Here is a 23,845-nt window from a genome sequence, read left to right as displayed (position 1 = left end):
TCATAAAAAGTTTAATGAAACCTGCTCAGTGCATGACCTGTGTGCGAGACCTTCCACTGCTTGCCATTAAAACAATGTGAAGATAAGACAACCACCAGACATAAACCTGCTCAGTATGGAGGATAGAGAAATAGAAAAGGTTCTGACAAATCAGTGATCAAGACGAATCCAGGACCCCCGCACACGCACACACGCACACACATACTTAGTACGGACGAGGGTGAAACCAAGAAGCACAGGAAGGTACTGACAAATATGTTATCGTAATCAAGACGAATCCAGAACCCCCGCAAACACACACGCACACACATACGCGCGCACGCCATCACGCATTCACCGACGCATGCACACACACGGATGCGCACACAAAATTGTCAGGATCTACACATAACTGAAACTATTGTACTGACTATATTGTTACCATCATATCCTTGACCCTGATGTGCTGCTGATGCTCCTGCTGCTGCTGTTGTCGTTGATTGATGCCCCGTTCTACATTCACCTGTGACTTTGTCACACACCTCACACTGGTTCAGGCAGCTGCAGACACCGGAACAGTTGATACCGTAGGTGTAGTCAGCACATTCTGAAAACATGCATACTGTGGATGTATACGTGGTATTAGATATAGGTATGCTATATATTTATACCTTATACCAGTACATTGGAGAAGTAATAAACGAGGGTATTCCCCCTTTTCAAACTACAAACAAGTAACTTCTTCTCACCTTGCATGCACAGTGGTCCCATATATCCTGCTTGACAATTGCTTTCGCAGCGGCCAGTCTGTGCATTACATGAGCCGTTGATCTGGCAGTGACCGCAAGTATGAAGACAGCCTTCTCCATATCTCCCAGGGATACATGCTATTGAAACAATTTATTAAATTAAATATAAACTGCCGGGCAAAGAAAGTATACACCCGTGTTTGATGTTGGCTAAAATGAAACAAAGGAATGGGTAGTTGATGCTGATGTATTTGATATGGGTGTCATAGCTACCTTATATTTGCACTGTTTCCGCGACTGTAACAGCCTAGTAATGTCTTGATAACGTTTCTAATTTCTAGTCAAATTAAGTTTTCAAGTGCATACATCTTTTCTCTGCAGTTTATTATCACACAGCTTATAATTGTGTATCGTGTACTGATTTGCTTCAGACTATTCTTACTCAATATCTAATGAAATGTTTATGGAATGTGGGCTTATTTGTGTTGGTCCATGAAGTAACATATTTGTTTCTCAATCGCCCTCTCTTCTTTATGCAGTATAAATCCTAATGTGCACTGCATTATTAATGATCTATCAATTAAAAAAAACCATTCACATTTACTCCTTTGTAAAGCAGCTGGTTTGGATAGAGAGGATAGAGGCAGTCCTCAAATATTTCATTTGTGCATTGTGGAATATTTCACATACAACAATGCTCAACATAAATACGTTTGTTACAGGTGCAATGATTTTATGAACAATGACAGAAACACAATGTCTTTTAAGATATTTCGAGGCGACTTAGTGAATCGCAAGGTCAGGTTCGGTGCCTTTGTTGATAGTGATTCAGCGTGGGTCGTTGCTCATAATATCAGTGACTGGATTGTCTGTTTCAAACTCGATTATCTAAACGCTGCAACAGGAACCTCGTGTCATTACTCAATCTAACCGTACCCATCCTAAGCTATGTAGTTATGCAAATTTGTCAATTGATTTTGGATAATGTTTAGATATTACGGTAGATATCAGCTGTACATAAAGGCCCTCTGTAACCAGTTCGTGACTACCAGCTGTTTTCAAATACGCCTAAAGATGTGATTGGCGATATGCCGGTTGCGTGACAGTAATTGTCAAATTTACAGATGGTCAGTTATTTTGACAGTTTTCATGGCGCATATTCTGACAGCCGATATTATTACAGGCTTAATGACGCACATTCTGAAAGTAGATGTTGTGCGAGGTTTAATGACGAACATTCTGAAAGCAGTTGTTGTAAGAGGCTTAATGACGCACATTCTGAAAGTAGATGTTGTGCGAGGTTTAATGACGCACATTCTGAAAGCAGATGTTGTGAGAGGCTTAATGACGCACATTCTGAAAGCAGATGTTGTGAGGGTTTAATGACACATTTCTGAAAGTAGATGTTGTGAGAGGCTTAATGACGCACATTCTGAAAGCAGATATTGTAAGAGGCTTAATGACGCACATTCTGAAAGTAGATGTTGTGAGAGGCCTAATGACGCACATTCTGAAAGCAGATATTGTAAGAGTCTTAATGGCGCACATTCTGAAAGCATATGTTGTGATAGTCTTAATGGCGCACATTCTGAAAGTAGATATTGTTTGAGGCTTAATGACGCACATTCTGAAAGCAGATGTTGTGAGTGGCTTAATGACGCACATTCTGAAAGTAGATGTTGTAAGAGGCTTAATGGCGCACATTCTGAAAGCAGATGTTGTGAGTGGCTTAATGACGCACATTCTGAAAGTAGATGTTGTAAGAGGCTTACTGACGCACATTCTGAAAGCAGATGTTGTGATAGGCTTAATGACGCACATTCTGAAAGCAGATATTGTAAGAGGTTTAATGGCGCACATTGGGTTAACATTAAGCTCAAGTGTGATTAAGATAATCAACATGAACATTGGGCAGGATCTCTGGTCTTTAGTCTTTGACTATAGGCACTGAGCAATATCCCTGCGAACACCTGGTGTCATCACTTAGTTTCACTGGTCCATTCGTATAATTTTCACAGCTATTTTGCCCTTCACGCCAAATGGAATCTATTTTGGCGGACAATAATGACTGGTTATTCTCTTCCATAGACGCTTTAGATTTGTTTGTTACTCTATCCTGGCTTTTTAGTGAAACGTATCTGGTCTTTGACAGTTGTTTACACAATAGAAACGTATATATGGTGCTCCTTAAAAGTTATGATTTTGCACATAAGGAATTGTGTCATTACTCAAATATATGTGAGAAAAATCTTGCCATAATCATGAGAAATCGCTGTACATTGTACGATTCCCACTATTTCATAGCATGTGTTTATGAAACTCTATATATAGCGTTTCATTCCATCCGGTAAAATCACCATCAAACAAGGCTTCAGGATGAAGGTCAGTGCTGCTGAGTAGGAAAGATTGATGGATGATCGAGTTTTTCTTTATTTAAGCTCCAAACATATCATTCTTATTTTCCATTTTAGTGCCTGTACAACATGATAAGAAAGGTAATTTACACATTTGTAATTTATTTGAGATAATGTTGCCATAATATTACACGAAGGTCCTTTGAAACCATTGCTGCATCCTTCAAGGCAGCTTCCATTCACATGGTGACAAGTTTTAATGTACGACTCTGGCCACAACTTGACGAACAGTTCACTCCATAATGTCTGGACACTCTTTTAAAATGGAACAGAATAACCATTTAAAGGCTGAAAGGAGAGTAATAAATACTGTGTAGGGGTGATCTTCCCTTATCATGTTTAATATTTATCACAAACCTACCTCAAACCATAATGCTGTGTAACAATTAATACAAATTGGAACTGACATTGTGATGCCAATATAATATATTTATTTCCATGTATGACCTAATCATTACTTTTTAATATATTCTGAGACGTTTCATAAGAAGATATCACATGCATACATTCGATTAGGTGCGACAGATCGCACTGCAGACACTACAATAACCAACATTAGCAAGTAAGTTCAAGTTCTCCACAAAGTCGGGATAGAATGTGTCTATGTTGTTACATACTGTCATGGCACAGCGGGCGTTGATATCCAGCCTCACACCCAGTAGAACATGTCCCATTTTGCCTGGAGCAGTTGGTGTTGTCCTGACAGTGTCCACACTCCCTGCAGGGCGACCCGTAGAAACCAGCCGGACAAGCTGTGTGTAGAGCACAAATTGGAACTAACAGTGTGATGCCACTATAATGTATTTATTTTCATGTGTTATGTAATCACTACTTTTTCATATATTCTCTCCAGATGAAATAAAATAGGTTACCTGGGTTACACAGTGGAGGTTCATATCCAGGTTTACAGCCAGTCAAACATGTCCCATTTAGCACAGAACATAGGGAATCGTCCTTACATTGTCCACATCCTTGGCAGGTAGGTCCATAGAAGTGAACTGCACACACTGAATGGAAGGCAATTATGTTAAAAGCTTGCCTTGAAAGAATTTTTATACCGCTTAAACGACAAATACAACATATTTTCTCAACAAAATACGTATCATAAGAAATTTGAAATTGAATTATAATTTGAATGTCATATTAAAATCTTTCGTCATATGGTGGGATTGTTGTGTAAGGATTCCCATCACATAATGTGTGAAAGGTGGAATGAAGTATGGACTGCTTCAAGAATGGAGATGTAAACGATGTACAGATCAATGTGCAGTCACTCTCTGGGTACTGAGATTGAGGGTATAACGTCACTGGTTATAATCACGTCTTCTCGGCGTTCCTTGGCTGATTTTATTTGCCTTTTTGAAAGATTTTGAAAGCTACATGCAATATTGAGACACTCCATCAGAGTAAAACAATCCAAACAGTTGGTTAGATAATGCTTAAACCTACTGATATAATTGTATGCATTGCCTGTGTAATTTATTGTAGATGTAATTCCTTTTAACATTCTTTGTTATTGCATTATAAGGGTGGACATACCTTTGCATATATACCTTTGGTACCGAACTGTAGGTACTAAATATCTTGTAGATTCTCAGCTAAACTATAAGGATTGGTCTTGATTGAGAAAGAGGGGTAAAATTTAAAGGTGCATATATATCTTACTTATACATATTGTGTAATTTTCTAATCATAGCGCGGACTGGTTCAATTAGGTTGTGATTGTAATCAAAATGTAACATGTAGCTACCTTGACAGAGTGGACTCTGGTATCCAGTTTGACAACCAGCACCACATTTCCCATCTGCCGGATTACAAGCAGCGTTGTTCTGACAGCGGCCACATCTTGTACACGGCGTTCCATAATAACCAGAAGCACAGGCTGTAACAGAATGAAGACAATACGACGTTCAATACATGTTCAAAACAACTGTTTTAATTTGCAGTGAACATATTTGTGATTTATGCATATGCATAATTACATATCATTTATCACAGTGAAGCTGTGGCATTGGATTTGGTAATAAAAATGTAAGATGTAGCTACCTTGACACAGTGGACTCTGATATCCAGTTAGACACCCAGCACCACATCTCCCATCTGCCGGATTACAAGCAGCGTTGTTCTGACAGCGGCCACACCTTGTACACGTGGTTCCATAATAACCAGAAGCACAAGCTGTAACAGGATACGACTTTTTCAGTAAAACATCATCTCAACAATGTTCCAAAAGACACTGTTATGAGCTGTTGAGACAATTGTAGTGTGCATACATTTCTCTAATATAAGATCAAACCTAGATTCGTTATAAACAGATATACAACATATTGAGAGACACATTGTATGAACCATGCATTGTCTCACTAGCTGGTACCGAACTGTAGGTACTAAATAATATCTTGTAGATTATCAGATTAACTATCCGGATTAGTCTTGATTGAGAAAGAGTGGGAAGATTTAAAGGTGAATCTAATCTAAGATTAAGACACACTGATGTAGATTAAGATGTAGATTAAGACACACTGTGATATAACTGGAATAATTTACACTTGTCAGAAGGGTACACAAAGTACGTAATCTTGACATTTTTGTGGAAGCCTCAGTGGCTGAGTGGTTTAGATCGCTGACTTTGTTCGCTGGAGATTAGATTACAATCTTACTTATACATATTGTGTAATTTCTTAATTGTAGCGCAGACTGGTTCAATTAGTAACAAACGTTATATTTGTATGTTATATAACGTACACAAAGTACGTAATCTAGACTACCAGTTGTCGGACTTTCATTTGTGTCGCACGGCTCCCATGGCCGAAAGCTATGAACACAAAATGCCTTTTAGAAAGTGGTCAAATATAACAAATGTTAGGGGGCACGGGTGGCCCAGTCGTCTAAAGCGCCGCGATTCGCTGTGCAGAGTTGCGTCCCTTGAGCACGACAGAAACCTATGATTGTTGGTTCGTTTCCCGGTTCCCCTCGATTATGTTTCTAGGTTTGTCAGCACCATACCCGTGCTCGTGGGTTTCACGAAATGGTAAACGTCTGAGACCTGCATCACTTCGGGCTTTCCTCCCACATTAAGCTGACACACTGTGATATAACTGGAATAATTTACACTTGTCAGAAGGGTACACAAAGTACGTAATCTTGACATTTTTGTGGAAGCCTCAGTGGCTGAGTGGTTTAGATCGCTGACTTTGTTCGCTGGAGATTAGGTGCCTCACACTGGCAGTGTGGGTTCGAATCCCGGACGGGACTGAACCCAAAAAAGGAAGAGAATCTGTACTTTACTCAGAAAGTGTTATCCCAAATATAACATTTGTTACATTTGACCACTTTCTAAAAGGCAACCAATTAGGTTGTGATTGTAATCAAAATGTAAGATGTAGCCTTGTGATTTATGCATATGCATAATTACATATCATTTATCACAGTGAAGCTGTTTGCATTGGATTTGGTAATAAAAATGTAAGATGTAGCTACCTTGACACAGTGGACTCTGATATCCAGTTAGACACCCAGCACCACATCTCCCATCTGCCGGATTACAAGCAGCGTTGTTCTGACAGCGGCCACACCTTGTACACGTGGTTCCATAATAACCAGAAGCACAAGCTGTAACAGGATACGACTTTTTCAGTAAAACATCATCTCAACAATGTTCCAAAAGACACTGTTATGAGCTGTTGAGACAATTGTAGTGTGCATACATTTCTCTAATATAAGATCAAACCTAGATTCGTTATAAACAGATATACAACATATTGAGAGACACATTGTATGAACCATGCATTGTCTCACTAGCTGGTACCGAACTGTAGGTACTAAATAATATCTTGTAGATTATCAGATTAACTATACGGATTAGTCTTGATTGAGAAAGAGTGGGAAGATTTAAAGGTGCATATATATCTTACTTATACATATTGTGTAATTTCTTAATTGTAGCGCAGACTGGTTCAATTAGTAACAAATGTTATATTTGTATGTTATATAACGTACACAAAGTACGTAATCTGACTACCAGTTGTCGGACTTTCATTTGTGTCGCACGGCTCCCATGGCCGAAAGCTATGAACACAAAATGCCTTTTAGAAAGTGGTCAAATATAACAAATGTTAGGGGGCACGGGTGGCCCAGTCGTCTAAAGCGCCGCGATTCGCTGTGCAGAGTTGCGTCCCTTGGGCACGACAGAAACCTATGATTGTTGGTTCGTTTCCCGGTTCGCCTCGATTATGTTTCTAGGTTTGTCAGCACCATACCCGTGCTCGTGGGTTTTACCGAAATGGTAAACGTCTGAGACCTGCATCACTTCGGGCTTTCCTCCCACATTAAGCTGACACACTGTGATATAACTGGAATAATTTACACTTGTCAGAAGGGTACACAAAGTACGTAATCTTGACATTTTTGTGGAAGCCTCAGTGGCTGAGTGGTTTAGATCGCTGACTTTGTGTGCTGGAGATTAGGTGCCTCACACTGGCAGTGTGGGTTCGAATCCCGGACGGGACTGAACCCAAAAAAGGAAGAGAATCTGTACTTTACTCAGAAAGTGTTATCCCAAATATAACATTTGTTACATTTGACCACTTTCTAAAAGGCAACCAATTAGGTTGTGATTGTAATCAAAATGTAAGATGTAGCCTTGTGATTTATGCATATGCATAATTACATATCATTTATCACAGTGAAGCTGTGGCATTGGATTTGGTAATAAAAATGTAAGATGTAGCTACCTTGACACAGTGGACTCTGATATCCAGTTAGACACCCAGCACCACATCTCCCATCTGCCGGATTACAAGCAGCGTTGTTCTGACAGCGGCCACACCTTGTACACGTGGTTCCATAATAACCAGAAGCACAAGCTGTAACAGGATACGACTTTTTCAGTAAAACATCATCTCAACAATGTTCCAAAAGACACTGTTATGAGCTGTTGAGACAATTGTAGTGTGCATACATTTCTCTAATATAAGATCAAACCTAGATTCGTTATAAACAGATATACAACATATTGAGAGACACATTGTATGAACCATGCATTGTCTCACTAGCTGGTACCGAACTGTAGGTACTAAATAATATCTTGTAGATTATCAGATTAACTATACGGATTAGTCTTGATTGAGAAAGAGTGGGAAGATTTAAAGGTGCATATATATCTTACTTATACATATAGTGTAATTTCTTAATTGTAGCGCAGACTGGTTCAATTAGTAACAAACGTTATATTTGTATGTTATATAACGTACACAAAGTACGTAATCTAGACTACCAGTTGTCGGACTTTCATTTGTGTCGCACGGCTCCCATGGCCGAAAGCTATGAACACAAAATGCCTTTTAGAAAGTGGTCAAATATAACAAATGTTAGGGGGCACGGGTGGCCCAGTCGTCTAAAGCGCCGCGATTTGCTGTGCAGAGTTGCGTCCCTTGAGCACGACAGAAACCTATGATTGTTGGTTCGTTTCCCGGTTCCCCTCGATTATGTTTCTAGGTTTGTCAGCACCATACCCGTGCTCGTGGGTTTCACGAAATGGTAAACGTCTGAGACCTGCATCACTTCGGGCTTTCCTCCCACATTAAGCTGACACACTGTGATATAACTGGAATAATTTACACTTGTCAGAAGGGTACACAAAGTACGTAATCTTGACATTTTTGTGGAAGCCTCAGTGGCTGAGTGGTTTAGATCGCTGACTTTGTTCGCTGGAGATTAGGTGCCTCACACTGGCAGTGTGGGTTCGAATCCCGGACGGGACTGAACCCAAAAAAGGAAGAGAATCTGTACTTTACTCAGAAAGTGTTATCCCAAATATAACATTTGTTACATTTGACCACTTTCTAAAAGGCAACCAATTAGGTTGTGATTGTAATCAAAATGTAAGATGTAGCCTTGTGATTTATGCATATGCATAATTACATATCATTTATCACAGTGAAGCTGTGGCATTGGATTTGGTAATAAAAATGTAAGATGTAGCTACCTTGACACAGTGGACTCTGATATCCAGTTAGACACCCAGCACCACATCTCCCATCTGCCGGATTACAAGCAGCGTTGTTCTGACAGCGGCCACACCTTGTACACGTGGTTCCATAATAACCAGAAGCACAAGCTGTAACAGGATACGACTTTTTCAGTAAAACATCATCTCAACAATGTTCCGAAAGACACTGTTATGAGCTTTTGAGACAATTGTAGTGTGCATATATTTCTCTAATATAAGATCAAACCTAGATTCGTTATAAACAGATATACAACATATTGAGAGACACATTGTATGAACCATGCATTGTCTCACTAGCTGGTACCGAACTGTAGGTACTAAATAATATCTTGTAGATTATCAGATTAACTATACGGATTAGTCTTGATTGAGAAAGAGTGGGAAGATTTAAAGGTGCATATATATCTTACTTATACATATTGTGTAATTTCTTAATTGTAGCGCAGACTGGTTCAATTAGTAACAAACGTTATATTTGTATGTTATATAACGTACACAAAGTATGTAATCTAGACTACCAGTTGTCGGACTTTCATTTGTGTCGCACGGCTCCCATGGCCGAAAGCTATGAACACAAAATGCCTTTTAGAAAGTGGTCAAATATAACAAATGTTAGGGGGCACGGGTGGCCCAGTCGTCTAAAGCGCCGCGATTCGCTGTGCAGAGTTGCGTCCCTTGGGCACGACAGAAACCTATGATTGTTGGTTCGTTTCCCGGTTCCCCTCGATTATGTTTCTAGGTTTGTCAGCACCATACCCGTGCTCGTGGGTTTCACGAAATGGTAAACGTCTGAGACCTGCATCACTTCGGGCTTTCCTCCCACATTAAGCTGACACACTGTGATATAACTGGAATAATTTACACTTGTCAGAAGGGTACACAAAGTACGTAATCTTGACATTTTTGTGGAAGCCTCAGTGGCTGAGTGGTTTAGATCGCTGACTTTGTGTGCTGGAGATTAGGTGCCTCACACTGGCAGTGTGGGTTCGAATCCCGGACGGGACTGAACCCAAAAAAGGAAGAGAATCTGTACTTTACTCAGAAAGTGTTATCCCAAATATAACATTTGTTACATTTGACCACTTTCTAAAAGGCAACCAATTAGGTTGTGATTGTAATCAAAATGTAAGATGTAGCCTTGTGATTTATGCATATGCATAATTACATATCATTTATCACAGTGAAGCTGTGGCATTGGATTTGGTAATAAAAATGTAAGATGTAGCTACCTTGACACAGTGGACTCTGATATCCAGTTAGACACCCAGCACCACATCTCCCATCTGCCGGATTACAAGCAGCGTTGTTCTGACAGCGGCCACACCTTGTACACGTGGTTCCATAATAACCAGAAGCACAAGCTGTAACAGGATACGACTTTTTCAGTAAAACATCATCTCAACAATGTTCCAAAAGACACTGTTATGAGCTGTTGAGACAATTGTAGTGTGCATACATTTCTCTAATATAAGATCAAACCTAGATTCGTTATAAACAGATATACAACATATTGAGAGACACATTGTATGAACCATGCATTGTCTCACTAGCTGGTACCGAACTGTAGGTACTAAATAATATCTTGTAGATTATCAGATTAACTATACGGATTAGTCTTGATTGAGAAAGAGTGGGAAGATTTAAAGGTGCATATATATCTTACTTATACATATAGTGTAATTTCTTAATTGTAGCGCAGACTGGTTCAATTAGTAACAAACGTTATATTTGTATGTTATATAACGTACACAAAGTACGTAATCTAGACTACCAGTTGTCGGACTTTCATTTGTGTCGCACGGCTCCCATGGCCGAAAGCTATGAACACAAAATGCCTTTTAGAAAGTGGTCAAATATAACAAATGTTAGGGGGCACGGGTGGCCCAGTCGTCTAAAGCGCCGCGATTTGCTGTGCAGAGTTGCGTCCCTTGAGCACGACAGAAACCTATGATTGTTGGTTCGTTTCCCGGTTCCCCTCGATTATGTTTCTAGGTTTGTCAGCACCATACCCGTGCTCGTGGGTTTCACGAAATGGTAAACGTCTGAGACCTGCATCACTTCGGGCTTTCCTCCCACATTAAGCTGACACACTGTGATATAACTGGAATAATTTACACTTGTCAGAAGGGTACACAAAGTACGTAATCTTGACATTTTTGTGGAAGCCTCAGTGGCTGAGTGGTTTAGATCGCTGACTTTGTTCGCTGGAGATTAGGTGCCTCACACTGGCAGTGTGGGTTCGAATCCCGGACGGGACTGAACCCAAAAAAGGAAGAGAATCTGTACTTTACTCAGAAAGTGTTATCCCAAATATAACATTTGTTACATTTGACCACTTTCTAAAAGGCAACCAATTAGGTTGTGATTGTAATCAAAATGTAAGATGTAGCCTTGTGATTTATGCATATGCATAATTACATATCATTTATCACAGTGAAGCTGTGGCATTGGATTTGGTAATAAAAATGTAAGATGTAGCTACCTTGACACAGTGGACTCTGATATCCAGTTAGACACCCAGCACCACATCTCCCATCTGCCGGATTACAAGCAGCGTTGTTCTGACAGCGGCCACACCTTGTACACGTGGTTCCATAATAACCAGAAGCACAAGCTGTAACAGGATACGACTTTTTCAGTAAAACATCATCTCAACAATGTTCCGAAAGACACTGTTATGAGCTTTTGAGACAATTGTAGTGTGCATATATTTCTCTAATATAAGATCAAACCTAGATTCGTTATAAACAGATATACAACATATTGAGAGACACATTGTATGAACCATGCATTGTCTCACTAGCTGGTACCGAACTGTAGGTACTAAATAATATCTTGTAGATTATCAGATTAACTATACGGATTAGTCTTGATTGAGAAAGAGTGGGAAGATTTAAAGGTGCATATATATCTTACTTATACATATTGTGTAATTTCTTAATTGTAGCGCAGACTGGTTCAATTAGTAACAAACGTTATATTTGTATGTTATATAACGTACACAAAGTATGTAATCTAGACTACCAGTTGTCGGACTTTCATTTGTGTCGCACGGCTCCCATGGCCGAAAGCTATGAACACAAAATGCCTTTTAGAAAGTGGTCAAATATAACAAATGTTAGGGGGCACGGGTGGCCCAGTCGTCTAAAGCGCCGCGATTCGCTGTGCAGAGTTGCGTCCCTTGGGCACGACAGAAACCTATGATTGTTGGTTCGTTTCCCGGTTCCCCTCGATTATGTTTCTAGGTTTGTCAGCACCATACCCGTGCTCGTGGGTTTCACGAAATGGTAAACGTCTGAGACCTGCATCACTTCGGGCTTTCCTCCCACATTAAGCTGACACACTGTGATATAACTGGAATAATTTACACTTGTCAGAAGGGTACACAAAGTACGTAATCTTGACATTTTTGTGGAAGCCTCAGTGGCTGAGTGGTTTAGATCGCTGACTTTGTTCGCTGGAGATTAGGTGCCTCACACTGGCAGTGTGGGTTCGAATCCCGGACGGGACTGAACCCAAAAAAGGAAGAGAATCTGTACTTTACTCAGAAAGTGTTATCCCAAATATAACATTTGTTACATTTGACCACTTTCTAAAAGGCAACCAATTAGGTTGTGATTGTAATCAAAATGTAAGATGTAGCCTTGTGATTTATGCATATGCATAATTACATATCATTTATCACAGTGAAGCTGTGGCATTGGATTTGGTAATAAAAATGTAAGATGTAGCTACCTTGACACAGTGGACTCTGATATCCAGTTAGACACCCAGCACCACATCTCCCATCTGCCGGATTACAAGCAGCGTTGTTAAGACAGTTGCCACATCGTGCACACGGCGTTCCATAATAACCGGGTGCACATGCTGTATGAGGATAGGAGTAATGAAACATTCGGTAAATTTTAGAAATAGGTTCATCCTATGAGAGATAGTATGAAACCCAGCATTACATTTTCAATTCACCTTGTGTCAAGGAACATTTTTGGGACAGTGTCCACCTCTTCCACACACAAGCTTCCATAATAATCAGAGGTACAAATTGTATCCGTTGGGGAACCTTTCCACTTTAATCACACCGCCATGGATCCCGCTGTTTGAAGCTGCCATGTTTCACACATGATTACATATCGACAACAAAAGATAACTTGAGTTAACACAACTTAAGAAAATATACGTAATTTCGCTCAAATGATATTTTTTTCCATTCTTGTGATAAAGAATGAGGTTTGTGAAAAGACATGGCCAGTGCAGTGCGATTTTGAATTAGAAAATAGAAAGCAAATGCTTCTTCCTGTTTTATTACATCATTTCCCTTTGGGATTTATAAAACAGAACGTCCTTCATCTCTCTGTAGCGTTCAGCAGCTACCAAATACATTTACACATGTGTAATAGCTCCTGAAAAGAAATGACATTACCTTAGAGATCATCACAATAGCATTTTACATGAAACCAAAAAATAAAGATTGATATCTAAAAAAATATAACACTGACGGATCTTCTAACATTATAGTAAGTATGACGCGAGGTAGGTGTTACACACAACACCTAACACCACAGCTTATACCAGGCATTATAACAGAAGACATCAGGCATTTCAAACACAGTTAATAGAAGCGACAACATTCATTACCACAATCATTACAAATTTCAGCTAAAAGCAGAGTCTATTGTATTTTTCCGACTATATATAAAATGACGTCTCATTTGCACACAAAGGGAAGAGGTAACCCTGTTGACATCCTTGTGTGCATGTTCCATCATCCTATATACAGTCCGACGTTCGGTTACACTGACCACAAGTGGAAGAACAGTTGACCCCATAATGTTTTTGGGCACAATCTGTGAGGGTAGGTAGATATAAATACGTCTCAATCAGATCAGAGAACATGCCTACTTTTATATGTTACAATTTATAATCGCTGCTTTTAAGAAGGAAAACTTGTATTGATGACTACATTTACATAATCCATTAAATACGAAATAAATGCTTTCAACGATTACCTATACTGCATCAGTTGACACTGCTTGTGAATGGATATATTTTCATCACACTGTTACAGATAAACAATGGGTACAAATAGACATTTGTCAAACCTTGCTGGCATCCTGGGCCTTGTTTCCCAGCAGCACACCCATTACTACAGTGGCCAGTCTCCTTGTTACACGCTTCAGAGGCAGTTAGACATTGGCACGGCTTGTTACAGTCAGATCCAAACCAACCATTGTTGCATTCTACAATGTACAATACACATACAAGGGCATTAAATAATTATATTTTGACGTGTATGTTCCTAAAGCGATTTGAAAAATCACACTGACAAAACTTTCTGAGTGTACAGACAATATTTCTTCAATGCAAAAAAAATAGAATCATGTTGATACTCAACTTGAAAATCTACCAGGTGGACGATTTCCTAATTTCACATTCTGTCATATCTTGCTGACACCCAGGTCCATGTTTTCCGGCAGCACATCCACCCCTACAGTTGCCAGTCTCCTTGCCACATACTTCAGCTGTATCCTGACACTGACACTGCTTGTCACAGTCATCTCCAAACCATCCATCGCTGCATTCTACAAGTACACATACTATGAGATGCAAATCAGAGCACGCCTAATGCATCTGATCTAATAGGCGTTTGTCATTTGGGACCCATGTAGAAAAAATATATCCTGATTATTTACTCCAACTAATACACTTTAAACGTCAGTGCTGTTTGGGCTGCATATACACAGACGCTTGGGCCGTGGACTTTTGGACCAAAAGGGCCCTTCGGGCGAAATGTTCACTACAGACGCCCATATGCTAGTCATGGAAGCCGCGTATTTGGCTGTGCTGTAAGATATATGGGTAAGTTGTGACATAACTTTATCAGGATAAATGGAACGGTTTCTTCGCCTCGTTCTTTGGTCTCGCAACTGTCCTTTTATACCCCGACAAAATACTGTCATTAAACCTCTATCTGTTACTTATAATGTTATTATTTAAAGACAGCGCTCGTTATCATATCCTATGTTCGTGTTTATATTCCGATGTTTTTATTAAATGCTATAAAATAATTATATGTATTGCTAATAAGTAAAATAACATGTCAGCATGACTACTCACGGAATATCTGCACCTCACATAATGTCAGGTAGGGTCCATCGACACTTATTGTTACAGATGAACCACTCAAAGCTTCGCCACATGTAATATTTAAAACAGTTTGTTGTCTGTTGTCTTCAGACAATGTGTAACACAGCTGGTCACCAACCTTCACCTGAAGGCCAGAGTTGCGGTCAGTCCCTGTGAACAATAAAAATTAGGTGATGATACAAGATGTGTATAGGTATAATGTGTACCCCGATAAGGCCCTGTGGTACATATATATGTTGTGATATAAATTCCACATGTTGGAATTTATCCTTCTTGTGTTAATAATTGTATAAGAATACGAATTCACTCTGTGTGGTCAGACTGTGTTCATCTACTTAACATCTCTTACAAAGCCCGAGTTAGATCCGGGATAAAATAGGTCTTCAGCAACCAATGCCTGTCGTAAAAGGCAACTAACAGGATCGAGGGTCAGAAGTGCTGACTTGCTTTACGAATGTCATTGCATCCCAATTGCGTAGATCGATGCTCATTATGTCAGTCAATGGATTGAACTGTGAACAACATACGGTATAGGAACAACATACATTATTTGATGATACATATAGATGTTATGAATTTCGAACTATGGCGTCTGAACAAGTTTATTTCAAATAAAAACAAGCACAATTTGTAGAAGAATGTGGGTAATAGTGTGATATGATATATTTTCAAGACATTCCTTGGGTTACATAAGAAATTACTTTATATCATATGTATGACTTGCATGATGCATGTCGTCTCATCCGAATTGCGGAGATCGATGCCCATGATGTCAATCAATTGATTGTTTGGTCGACACAAGACTATTTACAGACTGACGTCATATAGCTTGAATATTGCTCAGTGGGCGTTCACGAACAAACAATGAAATATCCAAAAAGCGACCAATTGTGTAATATTCGGGGATGGGGGCTTGGGATCCTGCCAAGCCTAAAGGACGGAATGAACGGCTTATCCTATTGGTACACGCATGTCCCCCTCCTCGTGAACATAATGTATATTATTTAAACATATGTCAGACTCACCGTCACTACGGAGATATATTCTCATCCGTCTAATCTCCAATGTGGTATTAATGTCAACACGCCACCATGCTCCTGTGGACGTCGTGTCGCCTGTGTGCGTACAACTTCCATCATCAAACCGTTGATCAGTATTGCCATCGACAGCTTTATCAGATGGAAGGGGACCACCATATCCTTGCAATTCGCTGCTCTGCGATGTCGACATTCCACGTGCTATGTTGCCTTTAACGAAATAGATCAAATATTAAAACACAGTCATACTCAGCAGCATTGTCGATCTAGCAAAGTCCGCACTTAGAATGTCGAACACATTGAACAATTCAACTTAGAAACATTTAGTTTCAAAGGAAGTATTAAAAGGTATAGATAAAAAACAAATCGAAGACAAAACGTATTTTTTTTACATCGTCCAAGTAAATAATCTCATTGTTGATATTCTTTTTCTTCTTTGCAAAAGGCTACTTCAACATTTGCTGAAGATCTCGTTTTTAAACCAGTTGTAGGACATGTTTAGAATTTGCATGTGACCGTTGCTCGGTAAATTGTTGGCCACCCGACCTATATACATCTGATTACAAATTATGTAAATTAGGTACAGGTAATTGCGTGCTATTTGGGTGATTCGGCTGACTGAATATTGAATTCGACCCATATCCTTAATATGAGGTGCCTATAAATTACTATTTTGTAACATCCATAATTTGTATACATGTATATAAATAATAACAATTAGTGCTTACCAGATATCTGCATGCAGCTCTCTGAATGAAAATATTTATATTATACTTTTACTCACGCTTTTGGCAGTAACTCCCAAACCAGTCTGGTTGGCACATTGTTCCTGGGCAAGGAGAACCAGGGAAATTCGTGCACCCATTGTGGCAGTGACATTCTTCTGAGGAAACAAATAGAATGACTACGAGTATCTAATATCTAAGCATGTGTCTTGTTTAACGTTTCCCCACAATCACCTATTTGTACACCTGTGATATAGTTATAAGAACAACATACACTCCTCACCTAGGCACAATACAATACCTTCACAATTATGTCTTTTACATTTGGATTGACTGTGTGTTGTTTTCGGTTAATTGAGGTATGAATCGAAAAACCGATGTTCAAACTGTATGAATCCGCGTAGTTAGGACCTACCTTGTGAGGAGTCTGGCAATGAGGCAAGAAGTAGAACATATACAAGAAACATCGTCCATGTGCTTGTCCGATGAAATCTGAAAACAATTTCAGCCACATTTAGCCAACCAGAACCATTTAACACGTACACAGCAGGTTGATCAACATGTAACTGCATGTAAGCAGGAGGTTTCCATTTTCGGGAATTACAAATCATATAAATTATAATGATATAAGTATCTGTACAAAGGTACTGGTAGATGCAGTTTTTACATGTATAGCACCACACATTGAAGGTGAAATACAATGTATACCGAAATTATGGTCATGTCAGTGAGCCTGACCACCCGGTCCCGTTAGTCGCCTCTTATGACAAACATGGGTCGCTGAAAACCAACACCAACCAAGATCTTAACGAGGCTGTTTAGGATATAAACAATAAGCATACCAAACAAAAGCTTACATGGAAGGAGACATGTACCGATAAATTAATTGTGCTTTGTTACTGATGTATACATAATTGTTATGTTGTCAAGGATTTTAAAACAGGTTTCAGAAACTGTAGGGGCAATGTCTATACAAACCTGTGTCAGAGGGAACTAAAATGAACTTTTTGTGTACCAGAAAACATATATCATACTTCCTTGTGAGCGTATCGACAGTTCTCACAAACACTCATGCTTGTTGAATAAATACGCTACGTTATCCTCTGACCTTTGTTCCTTTGTGTCATGTCATAACTAACACATCACGGCGGAGGACACCAAAAATGGGCTTCACACATTGTACCCATGTCAGGAATCGAACCCGCGTCTTCGGCGTGACGGGCGAACGCTTTAACCACTATGACCAGACATATCAGTGATTGACCATCGTTCTACGAAATTGGGACACGATGGCATGCGAGTCAATGAGCAAACCCAACCGATTCCGTGAGTCGCCTTTCACGAAAATGTATGGTCAATAGGTAATGTATGAAGCCCATTTCTAGAGTCCCTCACTGTGAAATAGCTAAAAGGGACATAAAAACACACTCACTCACGTACTCACTCATTCACGATACAACCTGCATGTATGAGAAATATATGTTATTGATATAATCATTCTTGTGATCATGCAATTGCAACAGCAGATCTTACTATCATTTTGTTTGTTGATAAAATGAGTTAACAATTATAAATGTTGCTCCCGCCTATGTAAAGTTGCCTCGATCTTTATAGCACTAAACATATGTATGTTTTAAGTTGATGTTCCAGTTAATGACAGAAGCATCATGCGATAAGCTTCTGTTCTGGGTGGTAGTTCAAATTACATGTTTATGTGTGTTTAATACTCATGCAGATAACGCTTATCTCACTTCCCTGTCCACTTTTCGACTTTCCTCGCAAATAATACAAAAAACTTTACTTTGTCAAACAACTACCAACTTAATCCGTTTTTGAAACTTATCAGTCCATAAATCATTTGAGGCGCAACGTGAGAACCGACCTCACTAACATACACTGTATACGTGTTCATTGGATACTGGTATATGGCAGTGTGATGTATATTTGAACAATGTTGTAATTGTATTGGATTGTTTCTGTTAAGATTCAGTAGAAGTTCAGAAGATAGTATTTGAACAATAAGTAGTTGTCAGAAATGTAAGTAGTGGATTGGAAGATATTAAGATGCTTTTAGGGGTCAAGTGTCATCTGTAATCTTCTTGAACAGTTATAGATTAATCACGCATGGTATGGAACTTTCTGGAAGGTATTTAGATTATATTAGACTATAGACGCCGTCACAAGGGCCGCAGATCAATTTGCCAGAAACCTATTATCGAGGGTTCGAATCCAAGATTCGCCCTTGTTGTGTGAACACAATACCCCTCCTCGTGTGCCTCAACAAAGTGGTAACCTCTAATACCTACATCAATTCGGTTTGATAGTTGAATAGACTATATATGTGTCAATGCGCAACTTGAATAGGAAGGCAAATACTTGAAAGGAGGGAGTTCAACTGGAATGCTATGTCGAGTTACACAAACGCTATTTAGGACAGCCGTGGCACATAAAATGGCTGTCACCAGTCACGCAGCGAACACGACATGCACAGTGAAACGCGCACATACACTACAGTAGCAACGTGTACATTAAGGATATAAGTTTCCTTCTATCATCATAAACATTTTAACATTTACCACTTACACTCAAGGAACAAACTCACAAGCGGTGTAACAATATATTAAACTTGATGTCTCTTCAATATACTTCTTACGACTTTAATTGTTATTTGATCAAGGTTACATCATTTAAAGAATTGTGTCATTCGTTCCCGCGTTTGTCAAAATGAACACTTTACTAACCTTTGTATGGGAAATAAATAACTTAACAAACTCCGCGTTATTGTTTTGCTCATACTAGTACTCTTGGACAAATACATAGCCGAGGGATATTCCTTTCTATGGATAGATCACAACGCATAGAGCACCCTAATGCTAGGATACTGTTAAGTGTTATTGACTTGGGCAAAGCACCTCTTGATATAATGTGTCATAAAAAGCTGGATGGTGGGGGAGCACAAACATAAATAAGAGAGATCAGACTTACATTTTGCGTGTTGTGGACGTGTTTGGGTGCCTCGCCCTGAGACCAGGAAGTAATGAGAGTGTTGTATAAAATTGTATGACTCTTGAGCATACGACTGTCAATAATGTCAAACCTGTTTTCCAGTATGGTATCAGTTTAGAAATAGAACACTGTTAAAATATCAAATGTAGAAACACATGAATAACTATTTGATTGACATACGTATAGTTATTTGTTTATTTTCCTGTTGCCATGTCACACGTATTGCACGCACAAAGGTGACTCAACACAATGAAATGAAAGGGAGTTATCAAGAAGGAAATACATATTTTGATATATTGTATGGTTTGAAAGATGAAATCTCCAATATTTTGTTAACAACGCCAGTCCACCTGACCAAAGCTTGTGTTAAGTAAAATCAGTTCTGGTAAGAGTAGCGTTATATTTTACTATGTTTTACTAATTCAATAGCATAACATGATTTTTCAAAATTAGGCAAACACTATAAATAAATCCGGAATGTATGACTGTGATGTTGTGTTGCGATACTCTGCAGTCCTAATCTAATTGAGGATATGACTTGCAGGAACTACCTCGATAACAGCTGTGATATGAGTCGCACTTAAACAACTCTGGTTTGATATGACATTCTCAAGCAAGGATGAATTTTCAACATGTTTAAATGTTCTCATATTGTGTGCATTTTAACCACATTACATCAATTTTATGAGTACTGCTGCACATCCTTGTGGGCCTTGACGACAAATGAACGGCTGAGTGACTAATTCACGAAGTATGATACAACAGAGTTAATACAACACTCGGGGATTTGTACTTTCAAGTTACTTTGATCCGAATATTATTTTTGTAACAGTGAATGAGAAAATTGGCCAAAGTAATTGCATCAGACTTATTAACAATCAACAACTAATTGGAGTTATTCGCGAGTGTTGTTTGATGATCGATTATGTTACTTGGCCGATTTGTATCAGACAAGTAATGTAAGCAGACACTCATATTTCAGTCATTTCCTGAGAGTGAGGTGAGGTGAGGTGAAATGGGGTTTAACGTCGCGTCCAAGACTATAGCACTTACGTGTTTGTGTGTTTGTGTGGCTGTTTGTACTAGTCCAGGGTGATGCCGATTTATAGTGCTAGCACACTGAGATACCATGCCGCAGTCTAACATGAATACCCTACTCAGACACAGTATACTGACTTCGAGCCGACCAGTCCTTATTTTAGCCCCTTAATGCCGAGCGCCAGACAGGGTAACAACAAGTACCATCTTTTAACGTCTTTTGGTATGACGCGGTCGGGGATCGAACCCCGGACCTTCCGCTCTACCACTAGACCACGGAGGCGGTCTCCTCAGAGTCATTTCATACATCTATGATATTTACAAAGACATAGTGAAATACGTATCAATGCAATTACTATGGTGTGGGTTTCAATGATGATATAGACATTGGAGGTCAAAGAATTTCAATCAAAACATGCTTCAAAAACTGATTCGCCGTTTTGACTTTTAGATAAAACTGAATGTAAGGAACAAAATGAGGACCTTTTTTAAGATCTCACAGTTACGGCATACTTGTGACGCATTGGAAAATTGATAACTGCAGGCGTTAATGGCTGTAAATATGTGTTTCATATAAAACACTCAGAATAAATTAAAATGAAAGCAAAGCACCAGTTCGTCTCAACCACAAAATAGTTCACACTGTTTACTTAGATTTTAAACATATTCGTAGCCATTAACTTGCTGGAATAGCGCTGACGCAAAGGACTAATTGCAAAAGTACGTCAACCATTATCTTGGCGACTGATTACCTACAATTATTTAACATTAAACACAGTATCACCATACGGAGGTCCGTGTCCAAATAAGTATATGTTCTTCATTTTTATGGGTAAGAACAGACGAGCTAACGTTTCACAACAATAACATAACGTGTGTCAAACATGCTTGCTGCATGCATGACCCAAGGTCACCCCACACCTCTGGGATTCTTGTACAACTCGGTATCCAGCGGGTTTATTGATCTTATCTAGTTTGCATTATCATCATCGCCTTGATAATCCACAGATATACAGAAACCTTTTCGTTTAGAGTCACATTATTAAGGAGTGGTAAGCGGTACGTCGGGTGATTAATGCGCCACTGTGGTCATGAGAATGGACAAAATGCATTGATTCGATGCTAAAAAGGTGCAATTTTAGGGTGTGTAAGAGACAGATTACTACACTCGTGCCCGTCAGATACCATTTATCTTACAACGAGTTTTTTTTCAAAACCTCGAACGAGCAAAAGCACACTCGTGTAGTAATCTCAATATACCAACCCGTTTTTTCAAAGCGTATCTAAATCGCTTTTGCTCTTTAGATACGTTTTAAACAACTCGTAAGATAAGTGGTATCTGACAGACACTCGTGTAGTAATCTCTATACACCAACAGTATCGGTATAGGCGAGAAATCGTGTGTAACCTTTTCAATTCTGTTTATTCATGTATAACTGTGTGGCCACAGACCCATAGTGCAGAACGCATGACAATGTTGAACTGTTTAAGATTTTTACAAGGATTCCAAGGATAGAGATATATTTCATAGTGTTTTTGTTCAATATATTTTTTATTTACAACATACAACTTAAACCATTAACATACATCTAAATGTGCTTAAGATATCTGCATTTTCTTATATTTACATCCGTTAAATATGTTTCTGTATCTGTATTTGTATTTGCATTTACTAGAATATCTAGAACAGATCTCCATGTTTGAAAGTACATGTAAAAATTACTGTCTGAATTTCGATATGAACATAGAATGATGCTCAAAGTAACACTGTTTGTCCCAAATATAGCCATACCCACATTTTATAAAGTAGACATTTATATTCCAAATTTTATCATTTAAGCTTGGATGGCTGCATTACACCTATGTTGGTTCCATGATAATTAACTTGAAAGTATCGCACCAAGAGATGTATCAGAGGTTTCAGTTTGAAGTAAATGTCCCCGAAAGTATCACTTTTCATTATTTGACAGTGTATTTCCTTTCCTAAATACACCATTTTTGTCCTATCCAAAATAACATTAGGTTTCCACGTATCGCAGTGCAATTAAAGCTTTTTTATTATCAAGGTTTGTACATTTTACAGTACTTGAGAACATAATTCTTTCATCTCCTAATAGTAAAATGAATACTGTTACAATTTCAGGATGTAATTGTATACTATCATCATAATTTATTTTGGTTGGAGTTGCAAGCTCAATGAAAATACCTAACAAAAAATGTCTTAATATACCTTGGCATACACCATAATTAACAAATGATTTGACTTCCTCAGAAAAACTAAATACCAATTTTCCCATTTCATTACTGACTCCATGTAAATTATATAGATACCACCAGTTGCCCGTACACACTGAATCGAATGCTTTAGAAAAGCCGACGGATATAGCGTGCAATTTTCATGTTAACAATGAATATGCCTATCTACGAGAGCCTGAATAAGAACCATATAATGAGTGGGAGTCAAAATCCTGTTTGATCTTCGATCTTATTAAGGGTGTTCGACCACAATACCAGTAATGCTAATAAATATCTTACTGAATATACTGGTACGTTGAATACCCTATAGCCCCTGCCACTGAGCTTTTGTTGTGATTTGGAATTATGGTTCCAAGTGCCCAATCTTTGGGGTGTAATAGGTATCCATCATTGTGTTAAATACTATTTCCAAATACGGCAGGATATTATCAAGAGAGTGTTTTAAGAATTCCGTTATTAGTCAATCAGTTCCGGGAGTTTTCAAGTT

At 38.8% G+C, this 23,845-nt stretch overlaps 1 pseudogene; it reads right to left on the bottom strand.

Annotated features, from left to right (window-relative positions):
• The window catches only part of LOC139460268 (uncharacterized), a 152,346-nt pseudogene that overhangs the window by 64,526 nt on the left and 63,975 nt on the right, over nt 1–23,845 (bottom strand).

The sequence above is a fragment of the Haliotis cracherodii genome, unplaced genomic scaffold, assembly GCF_022045235.1.
Source record: "Haliotis cracherodii isolate W230 unplaced genomic scaffold, xgHalCrac1.p SCAF_14, whole genome shotgun sequence".
NCBI lineage: Eukaryota > Metazoa > Mollusca > Gastropoda > Lepetellida > Haliotidae > Haliotis > Haliotis cracherodii.
The sequence above is the reverse complement of the archived record's forward strand: the minus strand, read 5'-3'. Positions and strand labels throughout refer to the sequence as shown.